Source organism: Canis lupus, chromosome 22, assembly GCF_011100685.1.
Source record: "Canis lupus familiaris isolate Mischka breed German Shepherd chromosome 22, alternate assembly UU_Cfam_GSD_1.0, whole genome shotgun sequence".
NCBI lineage: Eukaryota > Metazoa > Chordata > Mammalia > Carnivora > Canidae > Canis > Canis lupus.
Genome location: NC_049243.1, coordinates 22,878,678 through 22,898,285, shown reverse-complemented (window position 1 = coordinate 22,898,285; position 19,608 = coordinate 22,878,678). Strand labels below are relative to the sequence as shown.

At 35.1% G+C, this 19,608-nt stretch overlaps 1 long non-coding RNA gene across 1 annotated transcript in view; it reads left to right on the top strand.

Annotated features, from left to right (window-relative positions):
• LOC111091787 overlaps window positions 1-19,608 on the top strand; it is a 65,599-nt gene that overhangs the window by 7,871 nt on the left and 38,120 nt on the right. Inside the window, exon 2 of the long non-coding RNA XR_005376022.1 lies at window positions 9,573-9,705. This is a non-coding gene — a long non-coding RNA (uncharacterized LOC111091787). The remainder of the gene's footprint in view (window positions 1-9,572; window positions 9,706-19,608) is intronic.

Below are 19,608 nucleotides of genomic sequence, written 5' to 3'. Positions count from 1 at the left end.
TCTCTTGTGAATATAATGATGGCTCATTTCTCAATTAAAAAGTGTGAGAGTTATTTATTTGTAAAGAATAATAAAACTGCTTAGCAAAGTTGATAAAATTTAATTAAAGAATTTTAAAAATTCCATAATGTATGAAACATTACTACATTCTTTGTAATGTACATTTATTAAATGATGTATTTAGATGTATTAATGCTACATTTTATTTTACAGGAGTTCAGCTATTCAACCTCATGCTCTTTTGAAACTTTGTAAGAGTAAAATATGATAAATGTTTGTAAGTTTACCTCTAGCATACATCTTTCATAATAAGAAAACATGTTTATGTGATCAAAAAAATTTACTCTCATCAGCCTGATAATCATAATGAATTTCTACTGAAAATCTCTATTTCAATATCAGCTAACAAGAGTTAATTTTTGTATTATCTTTTTTATGACATTTTCAATGGGATAGAATAGCTATTGCTTCTTAATAAGCTCTGACATTCTCCATCTTTCTTTTAATTTGTTTTAAAGGACACCTAAATATAGTTCTCTATTTCTTGTATTCAAAATTGAAATGCACTATCATATACATACGAACTTTTAGATTTTATATTATCAAAAATTCATCTAACTTCTTATCTGATTTAATATTCTTAGTCAATATCTGAGAAAGGCCCCTAATAATATTTTAATAAATTATACCGTGTCCTCTTCTTGTGACCCACATCTCTGTAATGATTCAAATACTGATATGCTTCTCTTGACTGTCACACTGTTGACATTTCAGATTTCCATGAGACCAATATGTCAAGGAAATATTTAGGGTGAACGAAGAGTTGAATATCCCCAGCAAACATCTAAAATAATGTATCCACATTGTAATGTCACATTATTGCACTTCTGAAGGCATCAAACTCTATAAGGTTTTACTTAATTATTTATATTAACTATAATTATTTTAAACCACTTGTTTTCTTTGAAACATAACAGACTTTTGAATTCCTCAGAACATTTAAACCTATAAATTTTGTATACTTAAGAGGCCTACTGTTTTTTATCTGAGTGATAAAAATGCATAAGAAAATTTGATTTAAGTTTTGTTTGCTATCTGATTTATAATGACTTTAAAGATGAAAGATAACTTTAGTGGCTGCTCTATTTATTATGAGCAATGGTTACAAGTGACATAATTTTCATATTATAAGTGTTAATAATTGAACATTTAAAGAAAATTTCAATGACTACATCATGACAAATGTAATTTTTGTTTTATAAGACCGTTCTTCTAATAAAATAGAAACTCCAAGCTGAGGCAAAAGGAAAAAAAATGCTTCTAGAAATAATTCTTTTTGCTGTTATTTGCTTCATGCTTGTAATCCCATAGCTTCTTAAAAGTGAAAGTGATAAATTACTATCAGTGTATGACAGCGTTTTGATGTGTCCCTTTGTACATGAGAAACTAAGTCGAGACCACCTGAACTCATTTCTCCTGGGATTTTGAGCAACCATAAAAAATGGTTTTGTTTTGGTCTTGGTAGGGCTCAGAAATGAAAATGCCATTATGTCGAGGACAGCACATCAATCTAATTTGCTACCTAGATCCCCAATCTCATCCTTTCCCAGTTGAGACTATTTTGCAATATGCAAGATTATATCAGTCTCACCTCACACTTTAGTAATATTTTCTAAATGACTTTTATATTTATATTAACAGAGTTAGGATATTAAGAGAGATTTACTAATTCAAATTGTTGCTAATGAATTTATCAGAAGTTGCAGGGACAAGAGGATTGTGGATGCCATGTTGTTGTTTTGTTTTGTTGGCTTTTTTGTTTGTTTGTTTTTGTTTGTGTGTGTGTGTGTGTGTGTGTGTGTACAGCTGATATTCCAGCCAAGATTACACCAAAGACATTCCCCTAAAAGCAAAGAATACATGGGAACTAATAGGTACTATTATGTTTTGTTTAAAAACATAAAAAAGAGGATAGTCCACGTGGCTCAGCGGTTTAGTGCTGCCTTCAGCCCAGGGCATAATCCTGGAGACCTGGGATAGAGTCCCACCTGGGGCTCCCTGCATGGAGCCTGCTTCTCCCTCTGCCTGTGTCTCTGCCTCTCTCTCTCTCTTTGTGTCTCTCATGAATAAATAAATAAAATCTTTATAAAAAAAAAAAAGAGAGGCACCTGAGTGGTTCTGTCAGTTAAGTAGCCAACTCTTGATTTCAGCTCAGCTATGATCTCAGGGTTGTGAGATCAAGACCCACATTTGGGCATGCTCAGTGGAGAAGTTGCTTGAGATTCTCTCTCTCCCTCTCCCTCTGTCTCTCACCCCCCTACTCTCTCTCTCTCTCTTTCTCTCTCTCTCAAATAAATCTTTTAAGAAAAATATTGTTCTCTTGATTTCTATTATATCAATATGATAAAATACAGATTTGGTAGTTCAGGAGGAAAGAGAAAATATCTATACCGTATGCTCCTGCACTGAGAATGGAAACCCTCATGCACTGTTGGTGGGAATACAAAGTAGTACAACCACAATAGGAGAAAATATGGAGGTTCCTCAAAAAAATAAAATTGGAATTACCCTATGATCCAGTAATGACACTACTGGATATTTGCCCAAAGAAAACAAAAACACTAATTCAAAGGGATACATGCACCCCTTATGTAAGCAACCTAAGTGTCCATTGATAGATGAATGGATAAAGAAGAGATGATACATACATACATACATACACACACACACACTGGAATATTTGGAATATTAGCCATAAAAAAGAATGAAACCTTTGCCATTCGCAACAACATAGTTGGATCTAGAGAGTATCATATGATTTCACTCATGTGTGGAATTTAAGAAACAAAAACAGAAAAAGAAAAAAGAAAAACCAAAAACTAGACTCTTAACTATAGAGAACAAACGAATGGTTACCAAAGGGGAGGTAAGTGGGGGAATGGGTTAAATAGATGGAGGGGATTAAGAGTACACTTATCTTGATGAACATTGAGTAAAATATGGAAGTGTTGAATCACTATATTGTACACCTGAAATAAATATCACACTGTATGTTAACTATACTGGAATTAAAAATTTAAAAATAAAAAATAAACTCCTACACCACTTTATTATCTTAAAAGAGGAACTTAAGAAATATAATAATATTATATTAATGTAATTAGAATTGCAACTTTGAGGAATTGATACATAAAATTCTTATTAGAAAAGAAGTCTCTGATTTGATAAGAAGTGTACCATGACCTCTCTTTCAATTTATCTAGACATTTCTTAGATGCTTATTATATGTGTGGATAAAAAATCTTTGTCTTAACATATTTATCTAAATGTATTTAATGAAACTTATATTATTAAAGTTTACATACACACACAAATGGATTTAAAGTTTCATTAATCTGTATACACTTTTTTTCTTTTTATAGATTTATTTTTTATTGGTGTTCAATTTGCCAACATATAGAATAACACCCAGTGTTCATCCCACAAGTGCCCCCCTCAGTGCCCATCACCCAGTCACCCCCAGCCCCCGCCCACTTCCCCTTCCACCACCCCTAGTTCGTTTCCCAGAGTTAGGAGTCTTCATGTTCTGTCTCCCTTTCTGATATTTCCTACCCATTTTTTTCTCCTTTCCCCTTTATTCCCTTTCACTATTTTTTATATTTCCCAAATGAATGAGACCATGTAATGTTTGTCCTTCTCCGATTGACTTATTTCACTCAGCATAATACCCTCCAGTTCCATCCACGTCGAAGCAAATGGTGGGTATTTGTCGTTTCTAATGGCTGAGGAATATTCCATTGTCTACATAAACCACATCTTCTTTATCCATTCATCTTTTGATGGACACCGAGGCTCCTTCCACAGTTTGGCTATTGTGGACATTGCTGCTATAAACATGGGGGTGCAGGTGTCCCGGCGTTTCATTGTATCTAAATCTTTGGGGTAAATCCCCAACAGTGCAATTGCTGGGTCGTAGGGCAGGTCTATTTTTTAACTGTTTGAGGAACCTCCACACAGTTTTCCAGAGTGGCTGCACCAGTTCACATTCCCAACAACAGTGTAAGAGGGTTCCCTTTTCTCCGCATCCTCTCCAACATTTGTTGTTTCCTGCCTTGTTAATTTTCCCCATTCTCACTGGTGTGAGGTGGTATCTCATTGTGGTTTTGATTTGTATTTCCCTGATGGCAAGTGATGCAGAGCATTTTCTCATATGCATGTTGGCCATGTCTATGTCTTCCTCTGTGAGATTTCTGTTCATGTCTTTTGCCCATTTCATGACTGGATTGCTGTTTCTTTGCTGTTTTTTGTTTTTTGTTTTTCTGCTGGACTGAATTTCTATATCCTAGGCAAGAGTTCTTCTATTTAATCTGAGATACCTGACGTCTTCAGACTTTCATGCAAAATTCTGTGTGTGTGTATGTGTGTATGTGTGTGTGTGTGCATAATGTAAAATATATACGATTATCATCTTATGAAAGATAATAAATCAACAATAGTCTTAGAACCAGTAATCTCTAAAGTAATTTCATTATTGTGGAGATGCCATAATTAAAATGACTTGGCTATGCATTCTAGCATAAGGATATGAGAAAAGAGAACTCTTTAAATTGGCTGAAGTATACAGAGGTATCTCAGTGCATATCCTAGGAAATGAAAGGGTCACCTGAAACTCAATTCTTTATATCAGTCATGGTTACCTCAAAAGATAGCATATTCATCTTGTATTTTTAAAAGCCTTAATTGAAGTAACTATTTATAGTGTTATGGATGGAATTAAGTGATTTCATAGGAGGTTTCAAGTTACTCAGGGATTAGTAACAGCCAGAAACCGTTTCTAGTAGCTATAGTTATAGAGGGGTGTAGCTATTTTTAGAACCACAGGATGAATCAATAAATATATGCTATATATATATATATATATATATATATATATATATATATATATTTATATATTTCTGCAACATACTAAGTGAAACAAGTCAGACAAATACAATCTGATTTTACTTACATGTAGAATCTTTAAAAAAATAAGTAACAACAACAAAAACAGGAACAGAAACAGACAAAACAAACTAGTGGTTACCAGAGGGGAGGGTTGTGGAGAAATGAGTGAAATAGGTGATGGGGACAAAAAGTACCAATTTCCACTTATAAAAAGTCATCAAGATGAAAAACAGTATAGGGAATATAATCAATAATATCATAACAATGTTTTATGATAACAAATGGTGACTACATTTATCATGGTAAGCATTGAGTAATGCATAGAATTATCAAATTGCTATGCTGTGCACCTGAAAATAATAATATTGTGTGTCTACTTAAAAAAAAGAAAGGAAATGTATAACCATTTGGTTACCACCTGAAAAAAAATGATCATGCCTGCATAAGGAGACAGCCATACAATTCCAGTAGTATGGGGTTCAGTGAGCTTCCAGATGTGTGAACACATACCTGTACTGGAAGAGTGATGCACCTAAATGCTATGCCAACAGAAGCTCCTATGTTTGGGAATCTTTCCGTCCTCACCCTATGTATTTCTTCATCTAGCTGTTCATTAGTATCTTTTATTATATCCTTTAATAAATTGGTAAACATAAGTGTTTACCTCAGTTCTGTAATTCACTCTGAGAAAGTCAAAAAGGGAGGAGGTCATGGGAACCTTCAATTAATAGCAAAGTCAGACAGAAGTTCTGAGTAACCTCAGGACCTACCAGTTATCATGGCATCTGAAGTAGGGAGTAGTTTTGTGGGACTGAGCCCTTATCTCGAGGAAGATAGTGTCAGAGTTGGGTTAAATTGTAGGGCATCCAGGTAATATTGCAGAGAATTGCCTGTTGTGGAAGAGAAAAAAAACACAAACACCAGAAGTGACCGAAGTGAAATGTTCTATGTGAAAGCAAAGGAGACATATAGGAAGAGAGCTATGGGTTTTTCCAATACATAACCCAAGAATCTGGATTTTACAAACAATACCAAGCTGAATTTCTGCATATAAAATTTGGAGGAGTGCCTGGCTGGCTCAGTTAGTTAAGTGTCTGACTCTTGTTTTTGAATGAGGTCATGATCTCAGGGTAGTGAGTTCCAGATCCAAGTCAGGCTCCACACTCAGAGTGGAGTCTGTAGGAGATTTTCTCTCTCCCTCAGCCTCTGCCCTTCCCCCAGCTCATGTTCTCTCTCTCAAAACAAAATCTTTTAAAAATTAAAAAAAAAAAAAAAGTTTGGAAAACTAGAGAAGCACCTGAAACACTTCTAAAAGAACTGCATTTTGTCTGTCTCTGTTTAATCAAAAGATTTTAACAAAGCTTTCCCAAACAATGAGCTCTTTACTCCCTACGATGAATTGCACAATCTTCTTAGAATTCTGTCTCATACAGCTAGAGCCTTTTAAATAGCAGTATTTTCTTTCTCTTATTCTTACAACTTGCATGAGGAAGGTATCTTTAACACCATTGTTAAATTAGGTTACTGCGCAGTCTGTATTTTATCTTGCTTATAAAATGATTATATACTTTGATAAAACCCCAGTATCCATTAAAAGTGTCCTAATTTCATAGTATAATTTTCAAAAAGGTAATATTGTGACTTTAATTCAAGTGTATAAAGACATGTCAGTGATTTTATTTAACTCAATTAATGAAGGAACCTATAAGATGTGAAAACCAGTCCAAAGAATATTTAAAAACTTAGTTTAACAAAGAAATATTAGAAAGATATTTTTGGATTATTTATAAAACTGGTTAATGTCCGACAGAGCCAAAAATTACTATCTTTATTGTTATTGGTCCCAATGGATAGTAAATACTTCCATCTCTACTGGACAACAATATGCAAGTTAACTTCTTTCTGTATACAGTTGTGTAATAGACAATTAACACTTCAACCCCAGCACTCTGCTGACAATACATCCAGCATTCTCTTTTGTCTATTTATGAACTTTGAATAATTTTTCTGACACTCATAACCATTCCTAGCATAAATGTCAAGTCAAGAGCACCTATAATAATATCTGGGAGCATAAGTACTTGATAATTATCTGGATACTGTAACTGAGTTAACTAGATGAAATTTATTTAGAGATATATTTAATTAAGATACATATATTCAACTGTTTTTATATTAGAAATTGTGATGGAGCAAATCACAAGCAGGAAATGAAGATGAAATATCAGTAATTAAATTCTAAAAAATAATATTTGGATCCTCGGGATTGCAAAAATTCTTGAAGGATTGCATGGAGATGGAAGCTGCGCTGTGGCTGTAAAGGTCAAGAAGTGTAAAAGACAATGTTGGTCTCAACAATCTCCTAATATAGATAATTGTTTAAATAAATGCCATGCTTGCAAGCATAGTAACACAAAAATGTATCATGTGGTAAATTAATGCCACAATATGTAGTAGAACAATAAAAGAATTTTTTTTCAATAAAAGAAATTCTGAATGTAGAAGCCAGAAAGACTTTCTGAATCAAGTAGACTTTGAACATTGTACAATAAAATTTGGATTATACAAGAAAATCTGGAAGGTAGTATAATGAAAGAGATAGAAATAACTTAAGTCTGCATTCATTTCCCAAATATTATTCAACTATCAATTCTATACCAGGTAGAGAGGCACCTGGGTGGTTCAGTCACTTAAGTGTCTGCCTTCAGCTCTGATCATGATCCCAGGATCCTGGGATTGAGCCTGGAGTCAGGTTCTTTGCTCAGTGGGGAGTCTGCTTCTCCTTCTCCCTCTGCCCCACTCCCACCTAGCTTGTGCTCTCTCTCACTTGTTTTCTCTCAAGTAAATAAAATCTAAAAAAAAAAAAAAAAATCTGTACCAGGGTATAAGGGTAATATAAGGGTATGTTGTGTCATACTGATATTAATGGTTTCTGTTTGTGTATATATATGTGCAATATGCACACATACACACACTTTTGTCTAATATACACCAAATTGTTCAATATCCTGATCAGAATTACATTCTGCCTTGTTTATTAGTGTCTTCAAAACACTCCAGAAGAAACCACAACAATATTTTCATTCAGCTACATTTATTTCTCTTTTTAAAAAGATTTTATTTATTTATTCATGAGAAACACACAGAGGGAGGCAGAGACATAAGCAGAGGGAGAAACAGGCTCCCCACGGGGAGCTCAATGCAGGTCTCAACCCGAGCAGAAGGCAGATACTCAACCACTGAGCCACCCAGGTGTCCCAGTGATGTAGGAACAAGTTAGGAACAGACGGGGCTAGGCAAGGAAACATAAGGGAAAGGCCGCAGAGTCAGGCTCCTACCCATCCCAAGAACACAGAGATAAGACAGTAAAAAACACAAAATATACCTGGTTACCTAGCTCCAAAATATTAGGGAATATCCCCCTTTAATGGCTACTAAGTAATCACAGAAATCTTAGATGTAGAGAAATATTATGGAGGAGATATTAACCAGAGAGAAGGGAACCCCTTGTTTAGGCTCATGGTATTTATAAAAACATCTTGTTTGTTATTATGACAGTTATAAGCCAACCATGTTTCTCCTAAATATCTACCCTGATATTGATTAGAAATTTACCAAGTACCCTGGTAAGCTTCCTGTAAAAGACCATAAAAGTCCTCAGTGGCAACTCTGTCAGGACCCCTCTCACTTCTGAGAGCTTTCTCTGTATCTCTGCTTAATAAACTTCTATCACTTTGCTCACTCTCTGCGAGATTCATTTTTCAACTCCGTGAGACAAGAACCAACATCACCAGCTATATTTATTATCAACACAATGTATTTTATTGATGAACATAATCAATGTTAGAAATTAATTATTGTCAATGAAGTGAGTGGTGTTTAAAATAAGCCTTTTAGTTGGAAGTATTGAACAGAAACATCTATCCTTACCTGAAGAGTAATATTAGGATTTGATGAATCTAGTTATTTATATTCTTTCAGCTGAAGCTTAACATTTAAACCTGAAATAGTAATGCATTTGCCACTGAATAGAATATTATTGATAATTACCTTTATTGTATGGTTAATTGGTCATCGCAAATAGTATACTGTTTAATATGATTCTGGTGCACCTTCTATGCAATGAGCAATTTTAAATTACAGAGTCTTGTAAGTGAATGCTAAATTATTTTGAGTTTATTTGTTTGGGTTTTGCTAATTATAGCCATATGATAGAATACCAGGTAGAGGGACACTTGGGTGGCTTATTTTCATTGTAGCACATGAAGTTAGGAGATTTTATATATATTTATATTTATATATATCTTACATATATATAAATATATAATATATCATATACATTTATATATCTTATGTATATATTATATATTTTCAAAATCCCCTCCAACTATTAAAGGATCAGATATTTATGAAAAAACAGTAATATAGTGCCTCTTTGTCTTATGGCAGTTTACAACAGAATAAAACAATAAATTAACAGAGTGCAATAAAAACATTGAGTAGAAGGACTTACCAGGGTGATGAGTGAAGTTTTTTCTAAAGGCTCATATTTAAGTTGAAGGATGAGCAGTATAACTTTATCACTATCTATATATTGGAAAAATTGGGAACTATATTCTGTATTTCAGAGACAGCATGAGAATGAAAAATTATTGTAAAGACCTTAAAGCAAGAAGAAAACATGGCATGATCCAAGGAATGCCAGAGGGCTTTTAAGACAAGAAAAATCAAGAGAATGGAGAGACCTCTAAGAGACACCAGGTGAGTTTGAGAGTTTGGAATTGCCAGATCTTGTAAGGCCTGGCTAAAATACGGCACAAAATTAAATATTGTTCTACATAATATAAAGACTCCTGTAAAAAATTTGAGAGGTATTTGTATGATCTGTTTGGGATATAAAAGGAATACTCAAGATGATCTGTGATGAATAGATGAACTGAAGAAGGGAAAATAAGGCAGTAGAAAATCTAATTTAATGGCTAATAGTAATAGTCACTTAGACATAGTGGTTGAACAGGAAGATGGATGCAAATATGTTTCGAGGGGCTCATTAACCTGGATGTTGAATTCACCAAGAATGGTGATAGAAGTATATAGGAAGACTACAAACCATAAATATATCTTAGAAAGATGGCAGCTCTCATTTCCTCTCCTCCCAAAAGTATATGGTGTCAGAGAAGTAAATGTCTTCTAATTTTGTGTGTCACTGAAAAAATCATCAAAGAGTAACCACATACAGTTAAACAAAGGTGTTAGGAGAAGGTATGAGAATTGCATGAGGAGATCTTGGAATTTTCTATTCACTAAGGGAGAATTCTGAGGAAAGAACTGGAAGTTTGTATACAGCAAGTATATGGGCAAGCATTTTGAGGTTAATGGCAATACTGAATCATATGTGGATAACAATTGATTATCAAGGAGACTTATACTTTAAGTAATCCTTAAAGTAAACAGGAATACAAGACCTAATGGAATTAGTCTTGGTAGAGATGTAGAATACAGTTTCCCTTCAAGAACCTCTGAGTAAAAAAGAGAAAAAAAAAAAAAAAAAAGAACCTCTGAGTAACTCATTAAAAATTTCTTGGAAGGTTCACATAGGAATGGTTTGGGAAAATATTATGGAATCCTTTAAATGCAAGGGTAAAATACTTGCTTTAATAAAAATATGTAAGTATTTGCCTTTTTGTCTACCTCATTTTCAGGAGTTGCTGGATGTGCAACACAGTAGTACTTCTTTTTACAAATTTTAGAACTAACAGAAAAAGAGATCGAGAGAAAGAGAGGAAGAGGCAGAAAGTAGAGGAAAATCCAGTATTGTTATTATGGCACTTGTGAGTTTTGTTTTGTTTTGTTTTGTTTTTAATTCACGAGAGAGAGAGAGAGAGGCAGAGACACAGGCAGAGGGAGAAGCAGGCTCCATGCAGGGAGCCCGATGTAGGACTCCCTCCCGGGTCTCCAGGATCAGGCCCTGGGCTGAAGGCAGCACTAAACCGCTGGGCCACCCGGGCCACCCCCACCTGTGAGTTTTTGATGGCCATATTCCACAAGGAGCAAAAAACATATTCCAAAGAAAGAACGATGAAGCAGACACATTGAAAGAAGCAAAATGGAGAGAGATTACATCATCTCTTGATAGCAGATCTCCAATCTCTGACACTGTTCCTGAGACCAGCTCTATTGCTAGAGTTGCATTTATGAGATACCCCAATATTCTCTCATTAAATTTCCTGGGGTCTTTCCCTAGCAGTTGTTTAAATTGCCCTTCATTAACTTGGAATCAGAAGAATCCTACCTCCAAAAGTATCACCTTGTACTTAGAATGAAATACAAGGGATGCTTGGGTGGCTCAGCGGTTGAGCCTCTGCCTTTGGCTCAGGGCCTGATCCCAGGATCTAGGATCGAGTCCAGATCGGGCTCCCTGTGGAGAGCCTACTTCTCCCTCTGCCTATGTCTCTGCCTCTCTTTCTCTGTATCTCTCATGAATAAATAAATAAATCTTAAAAAAAGGATGAAATACAAAAATTTTTTTTATGGTATCCCAACACCATCTGGTCCTGTATTCCTTTCTCACCTCATCTCCTTCCAGTCTCCTCCCCACTCTTTGTGACAAAACAGATCATCTTTACTTTCCACAGCCCCAAAGTTTGTTTTTGCCCTGGAGTCTCTACACTGTTTTTTACACTTTGTCGAGAATATTCTGCTTCTTGGCTGTCTCTTTTAGATAAATTAACTAGAATGGTAACAGCTTAAAAGCCCTTTTCTTGACCACCTTTATAGAAATGCCTTCATTTACACTATCACTCTACATATTACTCTCTACTTTTTAAAACTAAAATTTTAAGTTTTTAATTTTATGCCTTATATATTATTGTTTTCATGTGATGAAGAGTAGGAAATAGACTGTAATGAGCATCAAATAGTTATTGGATGAATAAATGATATAAACATAAGATTATTTTTATAAACATTTTAGCAAGAAAATTATAGTATCATAGTTACTGTAAGAAGTCACAAAAGTTTTGGTATTCAAAGCATATTAGAAAATAGAGGAATTAAAGTCAGACTCATTAAAAATTATAGTAATTGAAACCACAAGTAATGATGGTCCTACATGAAGAAAATCAGTAAGGCAGGAAAGAAAATAAAAATGTCACATTCCCAAGAAAGGGATGACTGACTATGAGAAAGCACTTATTTTTTCTATGTAGTTTTTTTTAATAATTTATAACTTGTTACTAATAGATAAGAATTTTTACTTTAAACAGATTCTTTATATACTCCTTTTAAACAAGAGCTTATATGTCCTTGATGCCGGATAGAGAGAGGATGAGGAAAGCCTTTATGAGTGCTTTAATGATGTAAAACAAAGGCATGCTGTGTTGTTCTTATAGAAAACCTATAGAGTTACAACAAAATTTCAAGTCTGCATGTTTTTGCTTTGAACTCTGCAGACATCAGATGTGCACTGCATTTTAGAACAGCCATATTTTTATTGAAGAGGTAAACTAGACGGTCCTTGTGTAGGCATGTAAGTAAAATGTGGAGAATGTAAAAATTACTTAAATAAGAGTTCAAGGAATTACAAAACCATTTTTGGTACAGGTGAACAGTGAGAAAACTGAAGTCTATGAGCAAGGTTAGAAAGTGAAATGATAACAAAAAGCCTTCATGCAAGATTTTGCAGTGCCCTGGCAGCTGGTGAAAGAGATCAATCGAGAGAGTGGCATAAATAAGTACTTTTGAAAGAATATGAGAAGTCATTGATGATAATTATTAATATCCAGGAATTTGTAGTAGCCAACCACCTGTTGTTTTTTAGTAGAGAAATGTTATGTCCTATGAAGAGTTAACACAGAATCCTTGGAGAAATTTGAGTACCTGTTTAGTCGAGGAAATGGATAGGGATGTCCATACAAAGTGGAAGATTAAGGAGATTAAATATTTCAGAAGTCCCTAAGAACATGATGTCAATATGCTGGGGTACAGCGTCTGTGGTATTTTTGAAATCTGAGTTTAAAGTCTGCAGAGGTTCAATCTGATTTCTTGCCTTCTGTTTTCTTCTTTGCAGTAGATCCCTGGGCCCATTTTTTTTTTTTAATCTTTTAGTAGTGTTTGACACAATATCCCATTCTCTTACTCTCTTCTTACTACTTCTGAAAAAAATGCACAGATAATTTTGCTTAAGCTTAGCTATTACATGAGTTTTTATTTCAATTTTTATTGTTGAGTCACTTGCTCACCAATTTTTTCCCTACTCTCATCAGTCCCTGTTACTTTTCCCCCAATATAGATGCATATGTACATGTATAGACCCTTTCTTCTGACACCATCTTAACAAAGCTTGTGAAATTTTTTCTTCAGTAATTTGCCTTTTTTAAAACTGAAGGTGTCATTCAGACAAAACACCACAAAACTTCTAGTCTCAAATGCTTATTTTCCATGTTTCAGGATATCTTAACTTCATGCACCCTTTTTAAGATATAGAATTAATAATAGCTAACAGTAAAGTTCTTATTAAATGTCAGACCCTGTAAAACATGCACTACAAGTGGGTTTTTTTTAATGTTGATAGCTCCCCTGTCCATATGTTGCCTTTTAGTTTTGTTGTTTCCTTCACTGCGCAGAAGATTTTTATCTTGATGAAGTCCCAATAGTTCATTTTTGCTGTGTTTCCCTTGTCTCTTGAGATATGTGTAGTAAGAAGTTGCTATGGATGCCTGTGTTCTCCAGAATTTTGATGGCTTCCTGTCTCACATTTAGGTCTTTCATCCATTTTGAATTTATTTTTGTGTAGTGTAAGAAAGTGGTCCATTTAGTTTCTTTTGCATGTTTCTGCCTAGTTTTACCAGTACCATTTGTTGAAAATACTCTTTTTTTTCCATTGGATGTTCTTTCCTGCTTTGTGGAGGATTGGTTGACCATACAGCTGTGGGTCCACGTCTGGGCTTTCTATACTGTTCCATTGATCTATGTGTCTGTTTTTGTGCTAGTACCACACTGTCTTGATTACTACAGCTTTGTAATATAGCTTGAAATCCGGAATCGTGATGCCTCCAGCTTAGCTTTTCTTTTTACAAGACTGCTTGGCTCGTTGGATTCTTTTGTGGATTTTTTTTTTTCTTTTGTGGTTTTATAGAAATTTTAGGATCATTTGTGCTAGCTCTGTGAAAAATGCTGGTGATATTTTGGTGGAGATTGCATTAAATGGATAGATTGCTTTGGGTAGTATATTTTATCAATGTTTGTTCTTACAATCCATGAGTATACAATTTTTCTCTATTTCTTTGTGTCTTCTTCCATTTCTTTCATAAGTGTTCAATAGTTTTCAGACGACAGATCATCTATCTCTTTGGTTAGGTTTATCCCTAGGTATTTTATGGATTTTGGTGCAATTGTGAATGAGATCAATTCTTTGATTTGCTGCTGCTTCATTATTGGTGTAAGAAAAGCAATGGATTTCTGTACATTGATTTTATCCTGTGACTTTGCTGAATTCATGTATTAGTTCTACTGATTTTTATGGTTTTCTACATAGAATATCATGTTGTCTACAAAGAGTCAAAGTTTACTTCATCCTTGCCGATTTGGATGCTTTTTATTCTTTTTGTGATCTGATTGCTGAGCTAAAACTTCCAATGCTATGTTAAATAACAATGATGAGAGTGCATATCCTTATCTTGTTCCTGACTTTAGAGGAAAAGCTCTCAGTTTTTCCCTATTGAGGATGATATTAGCTGTGGGTCTTTCCTATATGGCCTTCATGATGTTGAGTTATGTTTCCTCTATCCCTACTTTGTTGAGAACTTCTGTCAAGAATAGATGCTGTACTTTGTCAAGAGTGGATGCTTTTACTTTATCTGTTGAAAGGATCATATGATTCTTATCCTTCCTTTTATTAATGTGGTGTATCATGTGATTGATTTGTGGTTATAGAACCACTGCTGCATCCCAAGAATAAATCACACTTGATAGTAGTAAATAATTCTTTTAAGGTACTGTTGGATTCAATTAACTAGTATCTTGTTGAGAATTTTTGCATCCATGTTCATCAGGGATATTGGTCTATAATTCTTTTTAAAGTCAGATCTTTCTCTGGTTTTGGGATCAAGGTAATGCTGACCTCATAGAATGAGTTTGAATGTTTTCCTTCCATTTCTATTTTTTGGAACAGTTTGAGAAAAATAGGCATTAGTCCTTCTTTAAATTTTGGTAGCATTCCCCCTGGGAAGCCCTCTGGCCCTGGACTTCTGTTTGGGGAAGGTTTATTGATTACTGATTCAATTTCTTTGCTGGTTATGAGTCTGTTCAAATTTTCTATTTCTTGCTGTTTCAGTAGTTTGGTAGTTTATATGTTTCTAGGAATTTATTCATTTCTTTCAGATGGCCCAATTTGTTGGTGTATAATTGATCATAATATTCTCATAATTGTTTATATTTCTGTGGTGTTGGTTGTGATATCTTCTTTCATTGGTAATTTTACATATTTGGGTCCTTTCACTTTCTTTAAAAAGTCTGTTTAGGGATTTATCATTTTATTAATTGTTTAAAAAAAACTCAGTTTCAGTGATCTGTTCTACTCTTTTGTTTTGATAACATTTATTTCTGCTCTAATCTTTATTATTTCTTTTCTACTAGATTTAGGCTTTACTTGTTCCTTTTCTAGCTCCTTTAGATGTAAGGTTAGGTTGTGTATTGTTGGAGATTTTTCTTACTTCTTGAGGGCCTGTATTGCGTTATATTTCCCTCTTATAACTGTCTTTACTGCATCCCAAAGGTTTTAGACTGTCATGTTTTCATTTTCATTTGATTTAATTTTTTTATTTGTTTAATTTCCTCTTAATCCATTCATTCTTTAGTAAAATGTTCTGTAACCTCCATGTATCTGTGGTCTTTTCACAGTTTTTCTGTGGTTGACTTCAAGTTTCATAGCCTTGTTGTCTGAAAATAATATGCATGTTATGATCTCCATCTTTTTGTATCAGTTGAGGCTTGATTTGTGACCAGTATATGATCTATTCTGGAGAATGTTCCATATACACTCAAAAAGAATGTATATTCTGCTGATTTTAGGATGTAATGTTCTGCATACATCTGCTAAATGGATCTAATGTAGTTTGTCAATCAAAGCCCTTATTTTCTTGTTGATCTTCTGCTTAGACATCTGTCTTTTTTGGTTAGTGGGATGTTAATGCCTCCTACTATTTTTGCATTACTATCAATGAGTTTCTTTATGTATTTGCTATTAATTGATTTATAAATTCGGGTGCTCCCATGTTGGGGGCATAAATGTTTACAATTATTACATCTTCTTGTTGGATAGACCTTTATTATGATATAGTGCCATTCTTCAACTCTTTTCACAATCTTTGGTTTAAAGTCTAGCTTGTCTGATATAGATAGATTTTTCTCCATCTCCTCACTTTCAATCTGGAAATGTCTTTGGATCTAAAATGAGTCTCTTACAGGCAGCATATATATGGGTTTTGGTTTTTATCCATTCTGATATCTGAGCCTTAGTCCATTTACATTTGTAGTGATTATTGATAGATATGAATTTAGTGCCATTGTGTTACCTGCAAAGTCAGTGTTTCTGGAGATTTTCTCTGTTCCTTTCTAGTCTTTGTTGCTTTTGGTCTTCTTTCCCACTCAAAGGTGCTTCTTTAATATTTCTTATGGGGCTAGTTTAGTGGTCATGACCTCTTTTAGTTTTTGTTTGTCTAGGAAATTTGTTATCTTTCATTCTATTATGAATGACAGTTGCTGGATAAAGTATTCTCAGATGCATATTTTTCCCCTTCAGCTTGTTGAATATATCATGCCACTCTCTTCTGGCCTGTCAGGTTTTTGTGGATAGATCTACTGCTAACCTGATTTGTCTTCCCTTATAGGTTAGGAATTTCTTTTCTCTTGTTGCTTTCAGGATTCTTGCCTTATCACTGTATTTTGCAAATTTTACTACAATATATATTGGTGATGACCAGCTTTTGTTGAATTTGGTGGGAATTCTCTATGCCTCTTGGATTTGGATAACTGTTTCTTTCCTCAGGTTAGGGGAGTTTTCAGCTATAAAATTTGCTCAAATAAACCTTCTGCCCCCCTTTCCCTCTCTTTTTCTTTTGGTACTCCTATGATACAAATGCTATTATGCTTTATTTAGTCAGTAGGTTCCCTAAGTTTACCTTCGAGATCCAGTACTTTTCTTTTCCTCTTCTTTTCAACTTCACTATTTCTATAATTTTGTCTTCCATCTCACTTATTCATTCCTCTGTTTCATCCATCCTTGACATTATATCCAGTCAGTTTTGCATCTTGGTTTTATGCCTTTTTTTTTCCTGCCTGAATAGTTTTTAGTTCTCTTATCTCTGCAATAAGGGATTCTCTAGTATCTTCTGTCCTTTTGTCAAGCCCAGCTAGTATCCCTGTGATTGTTGTTTTAAATTCTGGTTCAGGCATCTTACTTACATCTGTGTTGATGAAATCTCTAACAATGATCTCTTCCTGTACTTTCTTTAGGAGTTAATTCCTCCATCTTGTCACTTTGTCTAGATCACTCTGTGTGTGTGTGTGTGTGTGTGTGTGTGTGTGTGTTAGGAAAGCCTGTTAAAACCCTGCTCCCCAGAGTAATGGCTATATTAAGAAAGTGTCCTAAACAGTCTTGGGTTTGGTGCTTCAGGAAGAGTTTCAGAGTGTGTACTCTGTTGTTGCATCTTGGCTGGTCCTTCCCTCAGGTCAGTCCTCTAGACTTCTCTTTCCATGGAGTGGAAAGTGATTGGAACTTGTCCACTGTGCAGCAAGTTTTAACTATGTGTGTTTTGGTCTGCATATTAAAGAAGCTCTGTTTTGTTTCACCTTGAGGTGAAGGTTTAGAGCATTGTATGACCTTTTTTCTTTTCTTTTCTTTTCTTTTCTTTTCTTTCTTTTCTTTCTTTTCTTTGTCTTTTTTTTTTTTTTTTTTTTTTTTTTTGCGTTGTATGATCATTAAACCTGGTGCATGGGAATCGTTTGTGCTTGTTTTATTGGAAAGAGGCCTGCTGCACTGGTTCTAAGGTGGACTTGCCCAAGTAAGGATGCACCTGCAGGCAGGTAGGGCTTCATGTAAGTGGCTCCACTTAAGGTCACTGTGTTGCTCACTGAAGTTGGTCAGTCATATGTGCAGGAGGAAAATGGTGTCACTCCACACTCTTATCTCCAGAATGGGGAATCTGTGCCCACTACTCTTCAGGAAGCCCTCAGAGAAGAGCAAAAAATCTCTCCCCTCATATGTCTCTGGTTTCCATCAGATCCTTGCTCTCACCCTGTCTGCATTTAAGCTGTCTGCCTACCAGCAGCACAGTACTCGTATTTTTTTTCTCAGGCACATGGCTGGGTTTTAAAACTCAAATTTTAGGGACCTAACACAGTGTAGACCATGCTGATCCTCTGAGCCTGGGTCTTGTTGTGCTGTGGCTGGTGCCAGTTTGTCTCAGAAAAACAGTTATACATACCACGCAGTGGTTCAGAGTTTATGGTAAGGCACAGCAAAAAGTGGACACTAAGATTTTCCACCCTCAGCAGGTATATCTGTTCCTTTACTAATAAACAGGATAGCATGTTGGCACCCACAAGTTCTTTTGCCCCAGAGAGGCCATGCCACCTCAAATACACTCCAAGAAGGGAAATTGTTTCCTCCAGGGCCACCCAGGGGATCTTCACACCATTTTGTTTGCTCCTAAGCCTCTGCCCTCCTCCCCACAGGAGCACTGCTATACCTCCCAGGTGCCACCTAGCAGAGGTGTGGACTTTTGAAACTTCAAACTTTGAGTTCCACTGCTTGTAAAACTTGAGATAATCAGCCACTCTAGTTTTTCCACTCTGTGGTTTTGGGGAAGTGTTTCTCTTGTGCAATCTCCTACACACAGCTTTATGTTTCTCTCTCTCTCTCTGTCTCTCTCTCTGTCTCCTCGCTCCCAGGTCAAAGCTACTTCCCCTCCAATACAGCACCTACAATGTACAATGAATTGTAGGTGTACAGCACCCACAATTCTTTACTCCCTGGAATCATGTCTCTGTACCTCCTACCTTCTATGATGTGGCTTCTTTTCTCCCTCTAGCTCTGCAGTTAATTCTCTCATCATTCAGATCAATTTCTTGGGTGTTCAGAATGATTTGATATTTACCTAGTTGCAAAAGATGAGGTAAGCATAAGGTCCCCCAATTGCTCTGCAATCTTACCTAACTCCTCCTCCCAAGGTTTCAGGTTTATTGCTCTGTAGGATATTACCAATAATTTTGTACATAACCTAGTAATCTGACTCTAATATTTCTTTCTAAAAGCATATATTTTCTACTCCCTTAAAATGCTTTTGATCCTTATTACTGACTTGTAAAACAGATTTGGCATATGTTTATTCTATATTCTTATAAAAGTCAAGCTTTTATCTTTTTTAGTACCATACTTAGACAAGTCTGAAACTTCAGGACTTCTCATTCAATGATAAATACTTTCATTGAGTATAATCTTTTTTTTTTCCTTAGAATCAGTTCAACTGAGGTATAAAAGCATCACTGGGACTGCCAGACCCCTTTAAAGAGTCAGAACTCTTATCTGTTTTTCAGGCTTTATAATCACCAAGTTAGACTATATGCCAGCTTTTTTTAAAGACAATAAGCTAAACAAAAGAGAGA